Source organism: Crocuta crocuta, unplaced genomic scaffold (assembly GCF_008692635.1).
Source record: "Crocuta crocuta isolate KB4526 unplaced genomic scaffold, BGI_CrCroc_1.0 scaffold121, whole genome shotgun sequence".
In the NCBI taxonomy this organism is placed as follows: domain Eukaryota; kingdom Metazoa; phylum Chordata; class Mammalia; order Carnivora; family Hyaenidae; genus Crocuta; species Crocuta crocuta.
Window position 1 is genome coordinate 4,328,647 of NW_027528608.1, and position 25,959 is coordinate 4,354,605.

The 25,959-nt window shown below is 38.4% G+C and overlaps 1 long non-coding RNA gene across 1 annotated transcript in view; it reads right to left on the minus strand.

Moving 5' to 3' along the window:
* Positions 1-458: 458 nt before the first annotated feature.
* LOC144223887 (uncharacterized) overlaps positions 459-25,959 on the minus strand; it is a 78,307-nt gene continuing 52,806 nt past the window's right edge. Inside the window, exons 2-4 of the long non-coding RNA XR_013332858.1 lie at positions 15,206-15,277; positions 1,615-1,720; positions 459-652 (exon numbers count right to left, since the gene is read on the minus strand). This is a non-coding gene — a long non-coding RNA (uncharacterized LOC144223887). The remainder of the gene's footprint in view (positions 653-1,614; positions 1,721-15,205; positions 15,278-25,959) is intronic.

Genomic DNA, 25,959 nt, shown 5'->3' on the forward strand with positions numbered 1-25,959 from the left:
CTGGGTGGCTCAGTCAGTTGAGCATCCAACTTCAGCTCAAGTCAGGATCTCGCAGTTCATCGCGTTGGTCTCTGTGCTGACAGCTTGCTCAGAGCCTGGAGCCTGCTTCCAATTCTGTGTCTCCTTCTCTCTCTGCCCCTCCCCCACTTACACTCTGTCTCTCTCTGTCTCTCAAAAATATGTAAATGTTAAAAAAAAGTAAATTTTTTATTAAAATTTTTTTTAACATTTTAAAAAGAATTCACCTTTATTTACACTGCTTGCTTTCCATTTCAATTTCATCATGCCATGCAGTGTTTTTTAAACTATAAGTGATCCTATGACTAGATCATGAAACGAACATAATGAGTCTCAAAGAGCCTTTTGGACCAAAACAAAACAGATTGAGATTGATCATATCAGATTTTATTATATTTAGTAATGATAAATATCATTATTCTGTTTCAATTCTTTCTGTATGTATGTATATTTGTCTGGTGTGTATGTCCATGACTGTCTAGCTTCGGTTTGAATTACAAAATTGAAAGTCACTGTTACAAGGTTAGTTTGGCAGGGTATAAAATTGTAGTTATTTTCAAGAAGGTACTCAAAGTGTATACCCAAAACCCCACGAAGATGGGGAGCTGGTATAGAATAGGTGTGCTGTTTCCATCTGGAAAGGTAAAAGAGGAGGATAGTGGTGAGATTGCAGAAAAATGAGAATGTACTTAATGCCGCAGAACTGTACACTTCAACATGGTTAAAATCATCAATTTTATGTTATGTATATTTTACCACGATTTTTAAACACTCATGAAGAACAGCAGAAACATTGATATTTTCTATCAACAATGTTTACATAATATTCATAATACTAGTAAACATTCTATTTCAGAACACACTATGTAAATTGCAAAAATATATTAAAATCTTGTCACAGAAATTAATGTCTGAATTCAAATCACGTTTAAGAGAAATGAAAGTAATCTAAATACTCCAAAGAACTTCTGGTTCATGATAATGAGTTAGACTCCATATAAATATATCAGAAGAAATACATATTCTTCTATCTAGAAAGGTTATACTCTTCTGAATATGACAGAAGAAAAAGACACCAAAAAAATCAATGGAATGAACCATTAAAGTGTTTGAAACTTTTGAAAGTTTGGGAACATTTTGGAGGATGTAAAGTAAACAGATAAAATCTAATTCCTTGATTAACTGATTAATTAATTTAAAAAGCAGCCCAATACAAAGCGGCGTACAACCTGGCTTTTTGACAAGAGGGTGGAGTGGGAGATGTGGGAGCTTTCATGGGGTTCCCAGGTCAGTCACGATACAGACTGAGGCCTCCATCATGCTGGGTTATTAGGAGACTGTCTCCAGAATGAGAGACCAGTCACCCTCTCTCCCTCTGAACTGGCATGACTGCTATAGCATTCGCCCCATGCTGGAGCCCAGCAAGCAATTCTCTTAAAAGACTGTAAGATTTTCCATTTCATTCGAATGCCAGGAAAACAAATACTTCTTAATCCCAAATGCTAATACATGCTACAACATGGGTGAACTTTAAAGACATATGTTAAGTGAAATAAGCTAAATACACAAGGACAAATATTGTAGGATTCTACTCACAGGCAGAGCATTCAAATTCACAGAGATGTAAAGTAGAAGAGTGGTGGCCAGAGGCTGTGGGAAGGAGCCAATGGGGAATTAGTGTTTAACGGGCACAGAGTTTCAGCTGGAAAAAGGAAGAAATTTTGGTGATGATGGTTGGACATCAATGAATGTACTTAATGCCACTGATCTGCTGTGTAAAACAGCTACAGTGATCAATTTTATGCTATGTATATTTTACCACAACAATAAAAATTAAAATCCAGCTGTATGGTGTTTCCCAGAGATATATCAGAAGAAGAAGGAGGAGGAGGAGGAGGAGGAGAAGGAGGAGGAGGAGGAGAAAAGGAAAGCCTAAGGAAACCCAGAACAACAGTATTATAAATAGACAAAACAGATATTAAGAAAAGCATTATAAAGAAGCATCAAATCAGAACTCAGTTGGTTAAGCATCCGACTTTGGCTCAGGTCATGATCTCCAGGTTCACAGGTTTGAGCCTCATGTTGGGCTCTGTGCTGACAGCTTGCTCTGAGCAAGATGTCAGCACAGAGCCTGGAGCCCGCTTCCAATTCTGTGTGTCCCTCTGTCACCACCCTTCCCCTGCTCATACTCTGTCTCCCAAGAATAAATAAATATTTTTAAAAATTTTAATGAAATAAAATTAAGAAGCATCAAATAGCAAAAAGAAAAATTAGCTAGGAAGGGACAAGTCTTAACTTGTTTATATCTAATAATTCATATAGAAGTATATAAAATATATAAAGCAAATATCATAATAAGACTTAAATCACCACTTTGAGAAATTGACAGATCAAGAAGATAAAAGATTTGGAATGACACAAGATTTAAACATCATAATAAATAACAAGTCTGAAAGAATGGACAGACATAGAAGCTTGTACCTGACAATCACAGGAAACACATTATTTTCTACCAGCATGAAGTAGATAACAACAAAAAAATACACCATATCACAAAGACAGTCTGAAAAAAATTTTTATCAAATAAAGCATATTCTAAACCTCAATGCCATAAAATTGGATGCTCGCATCAAAAGATAGTCCCCAAAAGTGACCCATGAAGTACTAGCCAGTTAGGTAATTCTTTTTTTATAATTTTTTAAATGTTTATTTATTTTTTGGGGGGGCGCCTGGGTGGCTTAGTCGGTTAAGCGTCCGACTTTCGCTTAGGTCATGATCTCGCGGTTCGTGGGTTCGAGCACCGCGTCGGGCTCTGTGCTGACTGCCAGCTCAGAGCCTGGAGCCTGTTTCAGTCTGTGACTTCCTCTCTCTCTGACCCTCCCCTGCTCACGCTGTCTCTCTCTCTCTCTCCTAGAAATAAATAAAACATTAAAAAAAAAAAAAAAGAAAAAAATTTCTGGGAACATTTATAAAAAAAAAATGTTTATTTATTTTTCGTAGACAGAGAGAATACAAGCAGGAGAGAAGGGAGAGAGGGAGAGACAGAATCCGATGCAGGCTCCAGGTTCTGAGCTGTCAGCACAGAACCCAACACGGGGCTCGAACCCACAGACTGTGAGATCATGACCTAAGCCAAAGTCAGACGCTTAACAGACTGAGCCACCCAGGCACCCTGCAGGTTAGGAAATTCAAAACAATTCTTCAAGGACAACTAATAAAGCTGAATTAAACACGGTTTTTAAAAATCTTCTTGAAAGCAGAAGCCAGCTAAAAAGAGAATGAAGAATTATTGAACCAAAATCTAAGAGGCTAGGACCAGAGAAGTAATTCAGCATTCAATATGCCTTTTATCTGGATGGCATTTAACAATTCATAAGATAAGAATACAAACACTGAGGTATAGTTATGAAACAAAGGACAGAAAGTGAAATCACAAGATGCATGCAGAGCAGAAAGCCTTATAAGCAATCCTCCACTCAAAGCTGAGACAAGACCTCAAGACCTTGCTTCATCTAGATGATTCTGGTAACGTCAGGCCTTGATCTTGCTACAAGGTGGTCCTAAACTAGGAAGGTACCCAGACTACTGATATAAGCAAACAAAAATTCTCTCTGGAAGAAGATTCAATTATCCTGCATCTCAAAACTTTCCTACAAATACGTTTTCAAATACAATGACCAGAATATAAAGAGAACTAAGCATATGAGGGAGGAAAGGGGCTTTATAATAAAGAACCAGCGGAAAAGAGAGAGGGAGAGAACAGAGAGACTTCAACACTAGAGTCTTAGATATTAGGGTTTTCATACCCAGACTATAAAACCGCTATTTTTACTATGATCAAAGAAATAATAGAAAAACTTGAAAACAGCATTAGGGAGTTACATCCTTTAAAAAGTGGTACCACAGAAGTGAAAAGGAATTGGATGGCATTTGTACAATGAAAAACAATAAGCAAAATTCAAAGTTCAATGGACAGATTTAACAGCAAGTTACACACAGCTGAAGAGATTGTTGACAAACCAACAGATAAGTCCAAAAGAAACTGTCCAAAACAAAGCAAATAACATATAAATTTCACCTATATGTAAATATAGATGAAAAGGAACAAGACCCAGAGAATACAGTGAGAAAGTCTAATACGCGTTTAATCAAAATTCCAGATAAGAGTATAGGGAGAATAAACAGAGGCAATATATGAAGATATAATGACTGAGAATTTCCTAGAAATGAAATTCACCAATCCATAACCTCACAAAGCTTAACAAAGCCCAAACAGAATACATATTTTTTAAATCCACACCTAGATACATCATAGTGAAACTACAAAAAAAAAAAAAAAAAAAAAAAAAAAAAAAAAAAATCAAAGAGAAAAAAATCTTAAAAGGAGCCAGAGAAAAGAAGACATAATCTTCAAAGGAGCAACAGCTAACCTGACTGCTAATATCTGAAGAGAAAATATGGATGCTAGGAACCGGCACCATGATATCATCAATGTGCTGAAAGAAGTAACTAGCAACCCACCGTAATGGTATAAAGCCATTATATCTTTACATGCTGCCTCTGTTTACACCCAGAAAAAAAAAATAGGCTTCAAGAATAAAGATGAACAATAGAGCATTTACAGCAACAACAAAGATAAAATACTTAGGAATAGGTTTAACAAGAAATATATAAAGCCTATATAAGAAAAGTTACAAAACACTCCTGCAAAACATAAAAGTAGCCTTGAGCAGATAGAAAGATAACCTTTCTAAGACCATCCTTTGTGGTTAGAAAGGATTGAAAAATATCATAAAGATGTCAGTTCTCCCCAAATTATTTAAAAATGTTAATGTAGTCCCAGTAAAAAATAAATTAAAAATACAAAAAAAAAGGGGCGCCTGGGTGGCTTAGTCGGTTGGGCGTCCGACNAACAAATTTAGGAATATACTTTTAAAAATGCTATAGGTAAAGCACAGAAAAATTTCAGGGCAGTGAAAATTCTCTGTATGATTCAGTTATAATGGATACATGTCATTACACATTTGGCCGAACCCAGAGAATGTACAACACCAAGAGTGAACCCTAATGAAAACTATGAATTTTGGTTGGTTATAATGTGTTGATGTAGGTTCATCAGTTGTACAAACTGCACCATTCGTGTGGGGAATGCTTAGTAATGGAGGAGGCTGTTTATGTGTAGAGTCGGGATTTATGGGAAATCTCTGCACCTTCCTCTCAATTTTGCTGTGAATCTAAAAATGCTCTAAAAAAAATAGAGTCTGAAAATAAATAGAAGAAAGAAGAAAAAAGAAAGAGAGAGAAAGAAAGAAAGAAAGAGAGAGAGAGAGAAAAGGAAAGGAACAAAACAGACAAATGCTACCAGAGGGACTAGTCCCACCAGATATTAAAATATACTATAAAGATTCTATCCTTAAGGTAGTATGGTACATATGTACATAGACCAGTGGTGTAGCACAGAAAGCTGGAAATAGACACAAATACACATAAAACTTTAGATATAAAGAAGGTAGCATTTCAAACCACTTAGGGGAAAATGGAGTTTTTAATGAATGGTACTAGGACAATTGATTAACCACCTAAAAAATTAAATTAGATCCATGCCCCACACAATATACAAGAATTCTAGGGGCGCCTAGGTGGCTCAGTTGGTCAAGTGGCTGACTTCAGCTCAGGTCATGATCTCACGGTTTGTGAGTTCAAGCCCTGCACCGGGCTCTGTGCTGACAGCTCAGAGCCAGTAGCCTGCTTTGCATTCTGTGTCTCCCTCTCTCTCTGCCCCTCCCCCACTCGTGGCTCTGTCTCTCTCATCTCAAAAATAAATAAACATTAAAAAACATTTTAAATAAGAATTTTAAAAGTATGAGGCATCTAAATATAAAAATGAAACCATACAAGTACATAGTGACTCTTGCTTAAACTTGAGTTTGGAAAAAAGGCTTTCTAACTACAGCCTCAAATCCCAATTCTATAACAGAAAAAAATTGTTCAATTTTCATATATGTGTTATAATATATATTAATATATATTAATTCCTTCATGGTTTTACCATAAATAAAGTCAACAGAACAAACTGAGAGAAAACATTTGTAATACATTACAGATAAAGGAGCAGTATTCCTAATATATAAAGGACTCAGAAAAATTGAGAGAAATGGGGCACCTGGGTAGCTCAGTCAATTAAGTGTTTGACTCTTGATTTCAGCTCAGGTCATGATCTCATAGTTCATGAGTTGGAACCCCATCACAGGCTCTGTGCTGACAGCATGGAGCCTTCTGGGGATTCTCTTTCTCCCCCTCCCCCATGCTCTCTCTCTCTCTCTCTCTCTCAAAAATAAATAAACATTAAAAAAAAAATTGAGGGATGGGGCACCTGGGTGGCTCAGTCGGTTAAACATCCAACTTCAGCTCAGGTCATGATCTCTTGGCTTGTGGGGTCAAGCCCCGCATTGGGCTCTGTGATGACAGCTCAGAGCCTGGAACCTGCTTCAGATTCTGTGTCTCCCTCTCTCTCTCTGCTCCTCTCCAACTTGTGTCTATTCTCTCTCTCTCTCTCAAAAATAAAAATAAACATTAAAAAAATTTTAATTTAAGAAAAATTGAGGGAAATAACAACAATCCTTGCAAACTCTTCAAAAAAGCTGACAAAGAAGGAATACTTCCTAATTCCAAAGACACAACAAGAAGAGAAAATTATAGATTATCCCTAATGAATGTTGATGCAAAGATTCTCAACAAAATATAACAAACTAAATTCAGCAGCATATTTAAAGGATTATACATTATAACCAACTGTGATTTATTTCCAGTATGCAAGGATGATTCAATATATGGAAATCAATCAATGTAAGACATCACATTAATAAAATGAAGTGGGGGGAGGATGGTCATTTTAACTGATGCAGAAACACATTTGGGAAAATTCAACAATTTTCGTGATAAAAATTCACAATATCAGGACTAAAAGAAAATTTCTTCAACATAATAAAGAGTTTAAATGAAAAACCAACAGTTAACATCATACTCAACAGCGGAAAACTAAAAACCTTTCCTTTAAGATCAGGAACAAGGAAGGATGCCCATTTTTGCCATTTCTATTCAACACAGCACTGGAAGTTCTAGCCAAAGCAATTAGGCAAGAAAATGAAATAAAATTCATCTAAATAAAAAGGAAGAGGTAATATCTCTTTCACAGATGACATGATCTCATATATAAAAAATCCTAATATTACACACATACACACAACCTATTAGATCTATTAAATGAGTTCAGCAAAGTTACAGGATACAAAATCAACACATAAAAGTCCATTACATTTCTACACACTAGCAGTGAGCAATTCAAAAGGGAAAATTAAGAAACCAATTCTATTCATAACAACACCAAAAAGGATAAATACTTAGGAAGAAATTTAACCAATGGGGAAAAAGACTTGTACACTGAAAACTATCAAACAATGCTGAAATAAATTAGAGAAGCCATAAATAATTGAAAAACATCTATGTTCATGATTGGAAGACTTACTATTGCTAAGATGACAACACTACCCAATGTGATTTACCTTTCAACGCAATTCCTATCAAAATCCACTGGCATTTTTTGCAGAAAAGATAAAGTCAATCCTCAGATTCATATGGAACTTCAAGGGACCCCAAAAAGTCAAAACAATCTTGCAAATGAAATTGTTGGAGTTTTCACACTTCCCAGCTTCAAACTACAAAGGAAAAGTAAATCAAAAAAGTGTGATTCTGGCATAAAGACAGACCTGTGGACCAGTGGAATAGAGAGCCCAGAAATAAACCCTCACATACATGGTCTGATTTTTGAAAAGTTGTAAAGACAACTTCTGGAATAAAGGAGTCTTTTCAAAAACTGGCACTGTTCAAACTGTATAGCCACCTGCAACAGAACTAAGTTGAAATTTATCTTATACCATATACAACAACTAACAAACTGGATCAAAGACCTAAACCAAAGACAACTACAGAACGCTTAGAGAGAAACACAAGGTAGAAAGGGCCAAAAAGTAGAATCAATCCAGTTGTCCGCCAGCAGATGAATGGTGGCAAATACAAATGTGGCATAGACCTCTCATGGAACAATGAATTAACTCTGATGTGTGCTACAACGTGGATGAACCTTGAAAACATGCTAATTAAGGCAGACCCAAAGGAACAAGTATCATGTGATTCCACATATATGAAATATCTAGAGTAGGCAAATTGTAGGTACAGAAAGGAGATGGGAGGTTAACAGAGGCTGTGGGAGAGGGGAATGGGTACAGAGATTCTGTTTAGGCCGATGAAAAAGTTTTGGAGATAGACAGTGGTGATGTTTGCACAGCACTGTGAATGCAATTAACACCAATGACTTGTACACTTAAATGGTGAAATAAGCAAATTTTATCTTTTGTGAGTGTGTGTGTGTGTGTGTGTGTGTTTCTTTTACCACAATTTTTGAAAAGTAAGAAAGTCCTCAAAGAATAATACGAATATGTCAAAAGGACACAGGAGCTAGTTTTTTTTTTCCCCGTGGGGGAAAAGGGGTTCCCAATGGACAAATCGGAGACAATCAGGGCATCAAAATAAATAATATTTATGATAAAGAATCATAACCTATCAAAAATTCTATGAAGATAGATACATAGATAGATAGATGGAACTACAGTTAACAAATGTAGAAACAATAGTGGAATTGGAAAATCACCATGTGAAAGTCATAATATTAATTGATTCAAATGAGAATGATCAATGGGCTAAAACTAATAAATCAAAGTTTGAGTAACAGGATATTTATATAGATTCAATGCACTCTTCGGGAGATATTTATTAATTTAAAAGAGGAAAATTACAGCAAGGAAGAAAATACACACACATCCAGACAGAGAGAGAGAAGGATAAAACACAGTTATTAATATTACATTTGGGGAATCTGGGTAAAGGGTATTGGGAATTCTCTGCACTATTCTTAAAATTTTAATGTAAGTCTGAAATCATGCCAAGACAAAAAGTCAAAATAAAGCATAAAGTTGAAATAAAGACATTTTAGGCAAACAAAATGAGGAGAATTCATGATTGGCAGACTTAAACCAAAGGCCATTTTTAAATATAAATTCTAGGCAGAAGAGAAATGATCTCATATGGAATGTCAGAGATGCAAGAAGGGATGAAAAATAAAGTGGTGAACATGTGGGTAAGGGTAAATTTATAAAAGTGCCTTGTGGAATTTTAAAAATATAAAATTAAAAGTAACAATAGCATAAAAGCACGGAAAATAAAGGAATTATTGTGCTCGAAGTAGCTATATTGTTCAAGTGAATAGTAAAGGCTGTGGTTAACATTATACTTAGATAAATTGTAGAACAATTTTGAATTTTTAGGGTAACCTCTGTAGAAATAATATATAATTTCCAATCTGGGTAGAGCGGAGAGGATGAGGAAATCATTTTTTAAAAAATCAATCCAAAAGAAGTCAGAAGAAAATAAATATAGAACAGGTGACACCAACAGAAAGCCCAGATTGGAACTCCAAAATATCAGTATTCACTTTAAAGTAAATGAACTAAGGGGCACCTGGGTGGCTCAGTCAGTTAAGTGTCCAAATTCAGCTCAGGTCATAATCTCACGGTTCATGAGTTCAAGACCCGCATCAGGCTCTGTGCTGACAGCTCGGAGCCTGGAGCCTGCTTCAGATTCTATGTCTCCCTCTCTCTCTCTGCCCCTCTCCTGCTCATGCTCTGTCTCTCTCAAAAATAAACTTTAAAAAAATAAAGTAAATGAACTAAAAGACAGAATAGATCAAAATCTAACCATACATTGATCATAACAGACACATCTAAAACAAGGATACAAAAATGTTGAAAGCAAAAGAATGGAAAATTTATACAGTATGTAAATAATAACTGAAAGAAAGCTGGAGTAGTTATTTTACTACCAGACAAAATAGAATTTAAAGCATAAAGTGTTGTTATAAGTAAAGAGGGCACCTCAGAGAAAGCTTTCATGTCCACTCGTTAAGTCTGATGCTTGCTGTTCCTTCATCTGATAGAGATTATTATGAAGAAGCTCTTGGTAACATCATGCCCAGTGATAAAGTGACAAGTTTTCTTTTTAGGATCAAGAATAAGTCACTTATATGAAAGGCCAATCAGTACATAAAAAATGCTCAACATCACTAATTATCAGGGAAATGCAAATCAAAACCACAGGGAAATATCACCTCACACCTATCAGATTGCTATCATCAAGAAGATAAGAGAAAACAAATACTGGCCATGATGTGGAAAAAAGGAACCCTAATCCACTATTGGTGGGAATGTAAATTGATGCAGCTACTGTGGAAAACAGTATGAAGGATCCTCAAAATTAAAAATAGAGCTACCAGGGTGCCTGGGTGGCTCAGTCAGTTGAGCGACTGACTCTTCATTTCAGCTCAGGTCACGGTCTCCAGGTGTCCTGGGATCGAGCCCCACATGCAACTCAGCACTGACAGTACAGAGCCTACTTGGGATTCTCTCTCTCTCCCTGTCTGCCCTTTCCCCACTTGTTCTCTTGCACATTAATAAATAAATAAATTTTTTAAAAAATTCTCTCTCTGCTCCTCTCCCCTGCTCACGCTCTCTCTCCAAAAAACAAAACAAAACAAAACAAAAAAACACATATACGTATGCGACTACCGTATAATCCAGCAATTCCCTCCACTTCCAGGAATGTATCCAAAGGAAATGAAAACACTTAACTCAAAAAGAAGTTTGTATCTCCATGTTCATAGCAGCATTATTACAATAGCCAAGACATGGAAACAACCTAAGTGTCCATCAATGGATAAAGTTGTGGCATATATATACAGTGGAAATAGATACACACTCAGCCATTAAAAAGATTGAGATCTTACCATTTTTGACAACATGGATGGGAACTTGAGGGCGTTATGCTAAATGAAATAAGCCAGACAGAGAAAGACAGATACATGTGATCTCATTTATATGTGGAAACATATAAATAAACATATAAACAAACATATAAACAAAAAACTCATAGAAAAAGAAATCAGATAATCAGATTTGTGGTTACCAGAGGTGAGAGCAGGGGAAGAGAAGAATTGGAGGAAGATTATCAAAAGGTACAAACTTCTAGTTATAAGATAAATGAGTCCTGGGAATGAGAGGTACAGTATATGACAACTATAACTAACGCTACAGTATATTAAAGTTAACAGAGTAAATCCTAGGAGTCCTCAATACAAGGGAAAACAAATCCTTTTTTTCCCCTTCTTTGCTCTCTTTTTATTGTACCTATATGAGATTATGTATGCTACCTAAACTTATTGTGATAATCATTTCAAAATATACAGAAATCAAACCTCTATGCAGTACACCTTAAACTTCCACAGCGATGTATGTCAATTACATCTCAATAAAACTGAAAGAAAAGAAATATAATTCTCTGGTGTCTCCCATGACCACTTCTGCTCATTGCTGTACTCTAGCCAGCAGAGAAAGGCATGAAAAGGAGGGGGGGGGGAGGGAGAAGAGTAAGGAAACCATCCTTAACTATAGATGATCTATACTTAGAAAACCCAAACATGTTGACATCAGTGGTTCACCTAATACAGCTTTCCACCATTGTTAATCCAAACTCAACATGTATTCATTGAGCAGGTATTCGATACCACACACAGGTTTTTATTAAGCATCTATGTTCCAGTAAGCATTTCTCAATCACTGGGGACAGTGGTTAAAAAATGAACATTTAGGGGCTCCTGGATGGCTTTTGGTTGAACGTCCAACTTTGACTCAAGTCATGATCTCACCACGCATAGGTTTGAGCGCACATCAGGCTCTATGCTGACAGCTCAGAGCCTGGAGCCTGTTTTGGATTCTGTGTCTCCCCCTTTATCTGCCTCTCCCATGCTCATGCTCTGTCTCTCTCTGTTTCTCAATAATAAATAAATGTTAAAGAAAAAAAATTTTTTAATGTATATTTATGGGTTCCATCCCAGGGTTATGGAACCAAAATGTCAAGTTCAGAGCTGGGAAGCTTCTCTTTAAATTTTCCAGGTGATTTATTTGTATACCAAACCACCATGATGGATTCTAGAGGTGTGCCACAATTTTGTTACTAGTAATTTCAGGAACACTACTGGATAATATTGGTCAATTGCAAGCCATAATGTACTATCTTCAAATCCTAATCTATTTCATTTACAAACAGCATATTTTTTAGTTTATTCTATTTGAGAGAGACAGAGCAAGTGGGGGTGGGGCAGAGAGAGAGGGAGAGGGAGAATCCTAAAGAGGCTCCACACTGCCAGCACAGAGACTAATGAGGGCCTCAAACCCACGAAACAAAAGATCATGACCTGATCGAAAACCAAGAGCCGGACACTTAACCAACTAATCCACCCAGATGCACAACAAACAGCCTATTTTAACTCATTTGTTTTTGAAACCTCTCTCTCATTCAATTGATTTCCCAGGCCCCACATGTCAGCACAGTAGAATGTTTACAAAGCATATGTTCAAAGTAATACTAGTTTCTCGCCCAAAAACATACAGAAGATAAAAAGAGGATGCAATGTGATTTGTTGTGTTTTCTAATAACGTGATATAGCAAAAAAGTCCCAACCAGCAGAATATTTTTAGTAGAAAGGCAATTTCATCTGACCCATTTCTTGCTCTATAGGTGAAATGTTTTAGCTCATTCAAACAGAATATCAAAGCTAGCTCTCGAAAGCCATGATAGAGTTAAAACTACTTCTACTTACTGCTAATCCTGACGTTTGGCCTAGACTAGGGATCAGGTCCCAGTTTAAATGCACCAGCAAATCATTAATAAAGAGATTCGGAAAGCACAGGCTATGTGCTGGAATTTCACTGCACCATGACACTGACCTAGAGGGCAGCATTATTGTAACTATTTTTAAGAATTACAACATGGAGCTCATTATGTCAGTCACATTACGATTTACAAAATAGCTAACAATGGATTTGGCATTAACTTTATAATAAATTTAACCATCATCCCTAAAGACAAGAATCTAATTTTACTGCATACGAAAGGAAAATATACATTGCTATTCTCCTAAAGACCTAATAAATTATGAGACTTAAATTATTTTTAGAAAACCATCTCCCATTGCTCCACTATACTTGTGCCAGCTCAAGTGAATAGCTAATTATTCCCCACAGAGACACACAGACACACACAAGGTCTCCTTCTCTCCTCTCTCTCTTGTGTGTTCATGCTCCCCCCCACCCTTTCTATCCTTTCCCTGTGATTTTACAACCAGGATAACTGTAGCTCATTGTTGAAATGCCATCAGTCCCCTCAAGGTTCATCTCCAGTGCTACTTTGTAACCCCTCAAACAGGGGTTCCGTAACCCCTCAAACAGGGTTCTTCCACTGATGGGTAAATTCTCGGACATTCTCTTTATTCCATCTTGTATCTCGAGTTCCTGCCGGCAGAAGCTGGGTTTGGCTTCATTTTGGACCCTGCCTCCCCTTCCCCACCTCCAGTGTCAGGCAAAAGGGAGGTTCTCCATAAATTGCTACCAGTGGGGGCGCCTGGGTGGCTTAGTCAGTTAAGCGTCCGACTTTCGCTTAGGTCATGATCTCGTGGTTTGTGGGTTTCAGCCCCGCGTCGGGCTCTGTGCTGACTGCCAGCTCAGAGCCTGGAGCCTATTTCAGAGTCTGTATCTCCCTCTCTCTCTGACCCTCCCCTGCTCACGCTGTCTCTCTCTCTCTCCTAGAAATAAATAAAAATATTTAAAAAAAAAAAATTGCTACCAGTGACCCTTAATGACAATGTGCCAGTTCATCAAATTAGTTTGGTTTTCCTACCCACATATAATTCACACTCTTCAAAATATGCTCCTTTGCTAAATGAATAAAGAGCCAGCTATGAGAACACATTTGGTTGTGTTGGGTTGTTTTTCTAACCTAAACATAAGCACAATAATAACTTAAACTGTTAGAGAAATAAATCCACAGCCCAAAGCCATGCTGTTCTTATTATATGTGCTACAAACCTAAGGTGTTGCCCTCCAGTACCTCCCATGTTACCAGCTGGGCCCTTATTTGTATAGTGTGAAGGCCACCAGGACATCTTGTGTGGAAAGCACCAGGCTTTCTCTACCACAGGGAATGGGGAGGGGTGGGGGGAGCCACCCATCAATGGCTTGGCATTTAAATGACAAAGAAACAAAGAACATTTAAAAATCAAGACTGTAGCATTCATTCAACAACAAGTGACCAAAACTTTGGTCAGGAGAATATCAAACAAAACTCAGCTATTTTAAAAGAAACTGGAAATAAGGAATAATGAAACGGGCAAAAAAATAAAGCACTAACAGCAAAATAAATTTATACATAAGACAACTATTTTTCAAAATTCTTGCTCCGGCTTTGGATGTTCTGTTTGCCTCCCAGCTACAAACACATTCTTCACACATGCTGGGAATGCTGCAGAAAACTAGTCAGCATTCAGAGGCTTAATCCACAGTCCCGGCGCTGTGCCTGTGGGCTTAATAGTCAGACAGCCCCGTGTCCTCAGGAGAGGTTAGAGGTTGCAATGCAAATATGCAAACAACTGAGCTCTTTCCCTAAAATAGCTGAAAAATGCAGGATCCCTATTGCTGGTGTTTTTTTTGTTTTGTTTTGTTTTTTGTTTTAAAAGAAGGGGCAAAGCTTGCAATCTTAGGGATTTGTTTAAATACCTTAGTATGATACAATTTTGTGGGAGAAAACAATAGAAAGGAATAAACACACTTGTCCCTGGGTAAAATCTATACTCCGGAGAAAAGGTTGACATATGTGTGACAGTTGATTTACCAGACTCACTAAAGATTTATTGATTTATCAATCAGCGCCCTGGGCACTCGATCCTCCCCAAGGGAAAATTAACAATTCCAACTAAACTAATATATTCTATTATGAACTAGAACGAATGCAAGGATCAATCCCGTCACTTTGTACAACATCCAATTATGAAAAAAGTATGTCTATCCTTTTGGGGATACCTAAAATTAAAAGTTATTTAATCAAAGAAATAATGTATTAAATAATCATTATTGAAGCCATTAGACATTTTTTAATGGCTTTCACGTGCTTTAAAGGAGATAAGGGAATCTCAGAAATGTAATTGCATAACAGGGTTAAAAACATGATTTTTTTTAAGTCGATCTACCTGAATCGACAGCCATCTCTACCACGTGATGGAGGCATTTCCTTGGGCTTCTGTAAGCTTTGGTTTTATCATCTGTAAAATGAGGAAAAATATCATCTGTAAAAAGAGAATGAATAGTGGTAATGAATATATAGCATTGGGCACAGCAGCCAGCTTTTATTGGGGCAGTTAGATTTTTATTACTGTCCTTTTTTTTTCTTTCAAGTCCCCAGTGTGGGGCCTGAACTCACAACCCTGAGATCAAGACCTGAGCTGAAATCAAAAGCCCGACGCTTAACTGACTGAGCCACCCAGGCACCCCTTTATTACCATCCTTCTAAAATCATATTAAGTATAATACTATAATAATGGACTACAACATATGCAGGCATCAGAGCTGAAGTAGTTCACAGAACTCAAAGCTCCTTTCAAGCTCCTGCAAGGGCTTTCAAAGTCAACTACTGACAGCTTAGAAAGATTTACTACTTAACTGAAATATATTATATATTATGCAATATATAATATAATATATCATATTTACTACTTAACTGAAATATATTCGATCAGAAAAATCAACACCTGTGAGGATGTTCTAACGAAGAGGTCAGCCCAACAGCCAAACGTGGACCACCACCTATTTTTTTATAGATAAAGTTTTCTTTGGAACACAATCACACCCACTCATCCACACTGGCTGTTTTGACACTACGCTGACAGAGTTGAGTAGCTCTTTTAACCATATTGCTTTGGGTGAGGTATGGTGCTGTCAGATGCAGATCAAGAGAGAAACTGGAAAGAGTTTTGCAATTGTGATACTCACAGTTCTGGGCGGCTGGGGGACACACCTTGCAGGGCCACTCAGGCACTCAGGGGAAGCACCAGGGTCAACCTCAAGGCAGAAGGATGAGGGAAACTATGGGCAAGCACCTTTATCATGATTTCCATGGAAAGGAAAGGATAAGGCAGGGTAGGCAGGCTTAAGATTGGCTAATCTGAATCCTTGCAGGGGCTCTGGGGTATTGGAGCTTTCCTTGGCTGCCAAGGATCTGGTCCTGGGTGGGGATACAGCAGCCCAGTGTACGAGAGCCAATGAGGTCTGTAGTTGGGGGCATGGACTCAAATAGCTGCTCAAGCAGAAGAATCTACCAGTTCCTACACAAAGCCTCAAAACTTGATCAAGACAGCATTTTAAAAAATTCTATTGTACCTACAAAGCCAAAAATATTCACTGTGTGGCCCTTTATGAAAAAGTTTACCAACTCTCCATCTTAAAAAAAAAAAAATCTAGGCATCTAGTTTAATTTAGCAGTCATGGGGCGCCTGGGTGGCTTAGTCAGTTAAGCGTCCGACTTTCGCTTGGGTCATGATCTCACGGTTCGTGGGTTCAAGCCCCGCGTCGGGCTCTATGCTGACTGCCAGTTCAGAGCCTGGAGCCTGTTTCAGTCTGTGACTCCCTCTCTCTCTGACCCTCCCCTGCTCACGCTGTCTCTCTCTCTCTCTCTCCTAAAAATAAATAAAACATTAAAAAAAAAATTAGCAGTCACAACCGATACCTTAAATGTACCCTCTAGAAATGCTTATAGACATAATTCGGGCTTACATGTATCTTTTCAAATTAATGTCTTTATTTCCTTTAGGTAAATACCCAGTAATGGAATTACTGGATCATGATATTTCTATTTTTAATTTTTTGAGGACCCACCACACCATCTTCCACAGTGGCAGCACCAGCTTGCATTCCCACCAACAGAGCACAAGGGTTATTTTTTCTCCACATCCTCTACAACATTTGTTATTTCTTGTGTTTTTTTTATTTTAGCCAGTCTGAGAAGAATAAAGTGGTATCTCATTATGGTTTTCATTGGCATTTCTCTGATAATGAGTGATGTTGAGCATCTTTTCATGTGACTGTTGACCATATATGCACTCCTATGTTTATTGCAGTATTATTTACAATAGCCAAGATGTGGAAACAGTGTCCATCTATAGGTGAATGGATAAAGAAGAAGTGATATGTATATAGTGATATGCATACCATGAAATATTACACATGTATGTAATATTATATGAAATATGAAATATTACATATATACCATGAAATATTGCTCAGTCATAAAGGAAAAGAATCAGATCTTGCCCTTGAAACATGAATTGACCTAGATGGTATAATGTTAAGTGAAATAAGTCAGTCAGAGAAAGACAAATAAATACCTTATGATTTCACTCCTATGTGGAATTTAAAAAATAAAACAAAGAAAGGAGAAAAAGAGACAAATAAAAAACCAGACTCCAATTACAAAGAACAAACTGGTGGTTGCCAGGGGGAAGATGGTTGGAGGATGGGTGAAAGAGACAAAAGGAATTAAAAGTACATTTGTCTTGATGAGCACTGAGTAATGTATAGAATTGCTGAATCATTATACTGTGCACCTGAGGCTATTATAACACTGCATGTTAATTATACTTGAATAAAAATAAATAAAAGTTTTTAAAAAGCAATAATAATTTAGGGAACTTAAAATAGATAAAAGCTGAATCCCTACTGAGACTGAGGGAAAGAAGTCATGGGCCCAGTTCCCAGTCCCATGGGCCACAGCAAACCCCAAGATTCAGCTGCAGTTCACAATGGACCCACCACGAGAGGGTTGGCTACTGTGACTAATTGCCATGGCATTGGGGCCCAGGGGTGAAAAACTCAGGCTCTGAAATCTGACTGACCCAAGATGCAATTTTACCTCTACCACTTATCAACAGAGCAATTTACCCATATGGGGGGTCATCAACTGCTGCATAACACATTATGCCAACACTTAGTTATCATTCTTTATCTCAAAAAATTTCTGAAGCTCAGGAATCCGGAAGCAGCTCAGCTGGGTGGTCTGAGCTCAAGATCTCTCACAAGGTTGTCATCAAACTACAAGACAGGGCTACATCTGAAGGCTCAAATGGGGCCGGAGAATCCATTCCCAAGCTCATTCCTGTGTTTGTTGGCATGTCTCTGTTCCTCACTGGCTGTTGGGCAGTGTTTTTTAACCCCTGAGCTGCTTGAGTATCCTTAGAACACTTTCCCCAAAACAAATGATCAGAGATTGAAAGAGAGCAAGACAGTGTGCAAGAAAGAAGCCATGGGGGCGCCTAGGTGGCTCAGTCGGTTAAGCGTCCAACTTCGGCTCAGGTCATGATCTCACGGCTCATGTGTTCAAGCCCCGTGTAGGGCTCTGTGCTGACAACTCAGAGCCTGGAGCCTGTTTCAGATTCTGCGTCTCCCTCTCTCTCTGACCCTCCCCTGCTCATGCTGTCTCTCAGAAATAAATAAAACATTAAAAAAAATTAAAAAAAAAAAAAAGAAAGAAGCCATGGTCTTTTATTACCTCAGCTCGGAAGAAACGTACCCTCACTTCTGCTGGATGTTATTGGTCCCGTAGGTCAGCCCTGGGGACTGATAAGGCGAGAGAGAACTACCCAAGTATATAACCACCAGGAGGTGGAGATCATTGGGCATCCTTGGAGGCTGGCTACTGCCCTAATTTATCCAGTCTCAGTTCTGCCTCTTAAGATAATTTATAAGGGTTAAGTGAGAGAATATATATCAAGACTTATCCCAGTGCTTGGCACTCAGGCAAGCACTCAGTAAGTGCTAACAATTGTTGTTGACCTCATTTTTGTTATTTCTGCTGCTGCTTCCATAACAATAACAAAAACAAAACAAAACAAAAACAAACAACAAACAAAAAAACCACTTGTGCACCACCGGGAAGGTCCTGACCTTGGCGACTTCCAGGTGAGCTTTCTTTCTACTCCGCACAGGCAGTTGTAACTATGGAAAAATAACCCCCAGCAAATCAAACTATTCTCTTCTCCTCTCACTGGACATGAAATGTTTGAAATGGGCACCCATAATGTAATAATGGATCAAACCTATTATTATTTAAGCATTGGCCAAACATTGTCCCCTCTATAAAGATGAACCAAGACGGGGCGCCTGGGTGGCTCAGTCAGTTAAGCGTCCAACTTTGGCTCAGGTCATGATCTCATGGTTTGTGGGTTCGAGTCCCATGTTTGGCTCTGTGCTGACAGCTCAGAGCCTGGAGCTTGTTTCAGATTCTGTATCTCCCCCTCTCTCTGACCCTCCCCTGCTCACGCTGTCTGTCTCTCAAAAATAAATAAAACATTAAAAAAATTTTTTTAAAGATGAACCAAGAAATTATCAGAGAATTAAAAAATCACTAGCTTAAAATAAAAAGGATTACCCCTTTTCAAATAAAAGATTTTGAAGTCTTCATTATAAGAATTGGAGAAACTTCAGAAAATAATCAATTTGAATATTTTGGACATTCATTCATTCAACAAATATTTATTGAACAATTGCTATGCACTACGTACTGTTCCAGGAGCTGTATTAACAACCTTGAATAAACAGACAAAAAATAGTCTCTACCCTAAGGAACCCACAGGCTAGTGGAAAATAAGCACATACACAAATAGAATTAAAAAAATTAAGTAATGGGGTATATTAGCTAATCGTAAGTTAGATGTAAAGAATAAAGTAGATACATAAATCTGGAACTCATAGGAGAAGTCTGACCTGGGGATTTAAATTTAGAGTTTTCATTATAGACCTGATATTTGAAACCTTGAGACTGGATATGATTACCAAAGGAATGAGAGCAGACAGAGGAAAAAAAACAGGTCTAAGGTCTAATTCCTGGGTCACTCCAGCATCTAGAGATGGGGAAATAAAGAGAAAACAGCAAAGGACTCTGAGAAGTAGCAGCCAATAAGATAGAAGGGGAACCAAGAGAGTAGTGTCCCAGAAGTCAGCAAAGATGGGCTATCTGGGAAGCAATCAGCCACGTCAGATGCCATTGGTAAGTCAAGCAGTATGACCATGTGAATGGACCAATGGATTTAGCAATGTGGAGGTTACAGGTAACCGCAGCATGAGACTTCTGGTGGACTAGTGACATGAACAACTGACTAGGGTGGCTTCAAGAAGGAACACGAGGAGAACTGGAGTATTAATAACTCAAAAGACTATAAAGGTAGGCAGAGAAATGGGTGGTAGTTGGAAGGGAATAAGAAATAAGGAAAAGATTTCCCTCAACATAATGGGACTAATCCAGTAGAGAAGGAAAGAAAGAAACGAACTGCCACCATGAGTCCTTGAGAAAGTGAGAGGGGAAAGGACCCAACGCACAGTGGAGGGTGGGTCTCAGACAAGAGCAGGAAGTCTATCTGCATAGTAGGAGGGAAGGCAGAGGGTCCGGACATGAAGGCGGGAAGGTGGGTAGGTGCATCCCACAGCACTCTGCCCCTCCTCATTGTACCGCTGACCAGGCAGAGCTGTAAGAACCCCCATCTGCCCATGGGCTTCTCTAAGACAGGTGAGAGAGAGCAAACACATTGCTCAGCATCCTATTTCCGGGGTCTGGTACAAGGCCTGGCACGTAGCAAGTACTCAGCAAACATGAGGAATGGTTCAATGACAAAAATGAGTGAATGTGAATTTTGCTTTGCAGACAATAAAAAGCTGTAAAGCTAGAAAATTTAACACAGTGCACTCATGGCACAAGACAAAACAAACATATCAGTGGAAGAGAATTTTTAAAAGTCTAAAAACCAGGGGCGCCTGGGGGGCTCAGTCAGTTAAGCATCCCATTCTTGGTTTCAGCTCAGGTCATGATCTCCTGGTTCGTGAGAGCAAGCCCAGCTCCAGGCTCTGTGCTGACAGCTTGAGATTCTCTCTCTCCCTCTCTCTCTGCCCCTCCCCTATTCACACACACTTGTGCACTCTATCTCTCTCAAAATAAATAAACTTTTAGGGGCATCTGGGTGGCTTAGTCGGTTAAACGTCCGACTTTCACTTAGGTCATGATCTCGCGGTTTGTGGGTTCGAGCCCCGCGTCGGGCTCTGTGCTGACTGCCAGCTCAGAGCCTGGAGCCTGTTTCGGAGTCTGTGTCTCCCTCTCTCTCTGACCCTCCCCTGCTCACGCTGTCTCTCTCTCTCTCCTAGAAATAAATAAATAAATAAAAATATTAAAAATAAATAAATAAATAAATAAATAAATAAATAAACTTTTAAAAAAATCTAAAAACAGGGGTGCCTGGGTGTCTCAGGCGGTTAAGCGTCTGACTTTGACTCAGGTCATGATCTCACAGTTCATGAGTTCAAGCCCCATGTTGGGCTCTGTGCTGACTGCTCAGAGTCTGGAATCTGCTTCGGGTTCTGTGTCTCCCTCTCTCTCTGCCCCTCCCCTGCTTGCATTCTGTCTCTCTCTCTGTCTCTCTCTCAAGTAAATATTTTTAAAAAATTGTTTTAAATCTAAAAACAAACATTTTTTTGTTTGTGATAAATGTGACATTACCAAATATGATATGTGATATGACAAATACGATAAAAGTGACATTACCAATAAACAGTAATAGCATAATATACTTAATAAATGCTATTAACACACCCTGCTAAATATTCAGGGAAAGATAATATTTGAATCACAGGTGAATCAGAGGTTTAAATTTTTTTTTAAATGTTTATTTCTAGGAGAGAGAGAGACAGCGTGAGCAGGGGAGGGTCAGAAAGAGGGAGTCACAGACTCTGAAACAGCCTCCAGGCTCTGAGCTGGCAGTCAGCATAGAGCCCGACGTGGGGCTCGAACCCACGAACCGTGAAATCATGACCTAAGAGAAAGTCAGACGCTTAACCGACTAAGCCACCCAGGCGCCCCAGAGGTTTAAATTTTTTTAATAAAACAACCAAAAGACATGAATATTTGTAGAATCTTAGATTAATACCAAGAGAAAAACCATGAATTAAAAAAATTGTAGCAAAACTTCATAAATTAAAAAAATAAGAAGAATTATAGTACCAATTATAAAACANAACCGACTAAGCCACCCAGGCGCCCCTAAAAAGAACTCTTAAACATCAATATAAAGTGTATATATGCATGTAGATGTGTAACACATCTATATACTTCCAGCAATGTCCACAAAAAGGCCTGAAAGCCAAACCCCCAGGAGCAATGCATGTACACAGTATCCCTATTTTAGTCACTAACACCATTTCATGTTAAAAAAGAATCATAAATCCTTGGAGAAAGGAATGAATTCTAGGATTGGGAAGGTATATGATGAGCCTGGAATATCTTGTTAGATTAGAAAGTAAGGGAACATTCCCCAACAGGATAGAAGCTCAGAAAGACACCGGAGCCACCACAGTCCAAATCTGGAACAATCAGAGCACTGAAATAATAAAAGCAAGTGAATTATAAACTATTGAAAAATAGAAATCCATGAGTGCGTGTGGATGATAGACAGTGGGTAGATGGTTAGATAGATCCATAGATGGATAGATAATGATAAATGATGACGAGAGACAGAGAGTTGGATGAAGGAGGGAGAGAGAGAGAGGGGAGAAGGGAGGATTCTTGTTTATGGTAAGTGACTGAGTATCAACTAGAAACTGTGGGAACGCTACAGTTGAAAATCATGTTGCAACCATAGAAGAGATTGGGTAGGCAAGGACCATCAATGAATGCTACACTTAGGGGAACATTTTGATAAGGAGCAGGACACTTGCACCACCTTAAAGTGCCTCTTCATAGATGGCTTATTAGTTTTAAAGGGAAAAATAGTTGCTATCTAGTAGAGAAATAAGACAACGGCTTGATTAAATGATCAAAATTCACATCTCTATTTTGGGGCACATATATATTGACTGCCTCCAGATGGATATGCTCAGGACACATACTATGTAAATGGTATTCCAGCCAAGGATTCATTTTCTATCCCAACATCGGAGATACCCAAAATGAGGAACATTCTAATTTTAAAAATGGTATTTGCTATGATCTCAATGTTTGTGTCCCCCCACCCCAAATTTTTATGTTAGAAAGTTCATCTCCAAGGTGATTGTGTTAGGAGGTAAGGTCTTTGGGAGTTAATTAGGTCATGAAGGCAAAGCCCTCCTGAATAGGATTAGTGCTCTTATAAAAGAGGGCTGACAGAGCTCCCTTCCATCACAGGAGGACATAGTGAGGAAGTATGCTGTCTGCAACACGTAAGAGGGCCTTCAGGGACACCTGGGTGGCTCAGTCGGCTAAGCATCTGACTTTGGCTTAGGTCATGATCTCACAGTTTGCGGGTTTGAGCCCCGCATTGGGCTCTGTGCTGACAGCTCGGACCCTGGAGCCTGCTTCAGATTCTGTGTCTTCCTCTCTCTCTCTTCTCCTCCCCTGATCGCACTCTGTCTCTCTCTCAAAAATAAATAAACATTAAAAATTAAAAATAAAAAGAGGGCCTTCACCAGAACCCGACCATTCTGGCACCCTGATCTTGGATTGCCGGCCTCCAGGACTGTGAGAAATAAAATTTCTGTTGTTTATAAGCCACTGGTCTGTGTTATTTTGTTATAGAAGCCTGACAGATGAAAACAATATTCTTTTAAAATGTCAAAGCCATAAAAGACAAAAGCTATGGGAATGTTCCAGATTAAAGGAGGCTAAAGAGACAGGACAACTAAATGCAGTATCTGATCTAGATGGGATCCTTGTTGGAGGAAAAACAAGGTTAGGAAGGGTATTACTGGGTCAATTGACAAAATCACAATGCCAACAGTAGATTAGAGCAAAGTATTATGCAAATCTACTGCAGTTATAATTGCACTATGGTAATGGACAAGAACATTCTTATCCTTAGGTAAAATACACAAAAGTACTTAGAGGTAAAGGGTCATGATATCTGCAACTTTACTCTCAAATGGTTCAGGTGGAAAGAAAATAGACATGTGCAGAATTGGTAATAAAAATAGACAGGATGATAGTAATGTGGGAAGCCGGGTGGGGGTGCATACAGGTGCTCAAAACTAGACCTAGACTTGCAACTTTTCTGTGAGTGTGAAATGATTTCCAAATGAAGTTTTTAAAAAAATTAAAACAAAAAGGGCACTTGGGTGGCTCAGTCGGTTAAGCATCTGACTCTTGGTTTCTGTTCAGGTCATGATCTCACAGTTTATGAGATCAGGCCTCACACTGGGCTCTGCACTGACAGCACAGACCCTGCTTGGGATTCTCTCTCTCCCTCTCTCTCTCTGCCCCTCTCCCGCTTGCACTCTCTCTCTCTCTCAAAATAAATAATTAAAAAGTTAATTAAAAATAAAAACAAAAAACCTAACATCCTAATCAGAAAAAAAATGGGCATAGGATCTAAACAGACAATGCACATAAGAATAAACATAAAAGAGCGTTTAGTCTTCGTAACAATAAAAGTGCAAATTAAAATATGTGTCACTTCCTTCAAGTCTTACAATGTCACATTTTCAATTAAGTGTACTTTGACTACTGTAAGTGAACTATATGCCCTCTTTACTCTGCCCCCTTAACCTGCTCTGGGTTTTTGTTGTTGTTGTTGTATAGCATTTATTGTTCTGTAAAATACTAAATGATTTACTCATTTATTACATGTATTACTTATGTTTGTCTCTGCCAGTAGAATGTAAGTTTCTTGAGATCAAGGATTGTCCTTGTTCATTAATCATCCCATGCACTGAGAATGCTATCTGGGATGTAGTCAGGAATCAACATACACCTGCTTGATGAAGGCAGCAGGTTACCAATAAGGGGTTTTTTGAATAGTAATAATAATAACCACAGTAAGCGAGAGCATGGATAACCCAGACTCTCATGTACTGCTGATAGGAGGGTAAACTGATTAAATGTATCATATATATTCATACCTATAAAATAGCAAATAATCATTAAAAGTGATGTTTCACATCGTGACAAGATGCTCATTACCTTGCTATGTAGAAAACACAAATTATAAAATAGCACATACAGTATGTTTCCACTATATTTTTTTAAAAAGAAAAAAATTGGGGGCACATGAATGGTTCAGTCTGTTAAGCATCCCACTTAGGCTCAGGTCATCATCTCACGGCTTGTAAGTTCATGAGTTCGAGCCCTGTGTAGGGCTCTCTGCTATCAGCATGGAGCCCGTTTTGGATCCTCTGTCCCCCTCTCTCTCTGCCCCTCTGCCGCTTGTTCTCTCTCTCTCTCCCTCTCTCTGTGTCTCTATCTCTCAAAAATAAATAAACTTTAATTTTTTTTCTGAGAGAGAGAGACAGTGTGAGTGGGGGTGGGGGGGTCAGAGAGAGAGGGAGATACAGAATCTGAAGCAGGCTCCAGGCTCTGAGCTAGCTGTCAGCACAGAGCCTGATGTGGGGCTCGAACCCACGAAATGAGAGATCATGACCTGAGCTGAAGTCGGACGCTTAACCAACTGAGCCACCCTGGTGCACCAAAAATAAATAAACTTTAAAAAAAGAAAAAGAAAAAAAATGGGAAAAAAAGCAGAATATATGCAACAAAAGATTTATGAAGTGAGATGACAAGTATTTTTTACTTTCTTTTTTTGCCATATTTGTTTTCTAAAATGAGTATGTAATAGATGTGTAGCAAGCAGGGAAGGCTTTTTTAAGGAGATTTCAATAGGAATTACCTATTCAATATAAATATGCTTTTCTGAAAAGGTTCACTCTATAGTGATATTGAATGGAAGCTAGCAAAGAGGAAACCAAATGCAGAATGAAATGCCCTCACTACTGTTATTGTTTTTAAACGACAAAAGGCATAAAAGTGCACATAAATGCACATTAAATAAATTTTATAAAATCTTCTGGATAAAAAGCGCATTCTCTTCTCAGTAAGACCCGGATGCTCTTCTGGAAAAAATTCACAAAATTTGATCATCTCTGAAGCCAAATCAAGTCTTCGGCT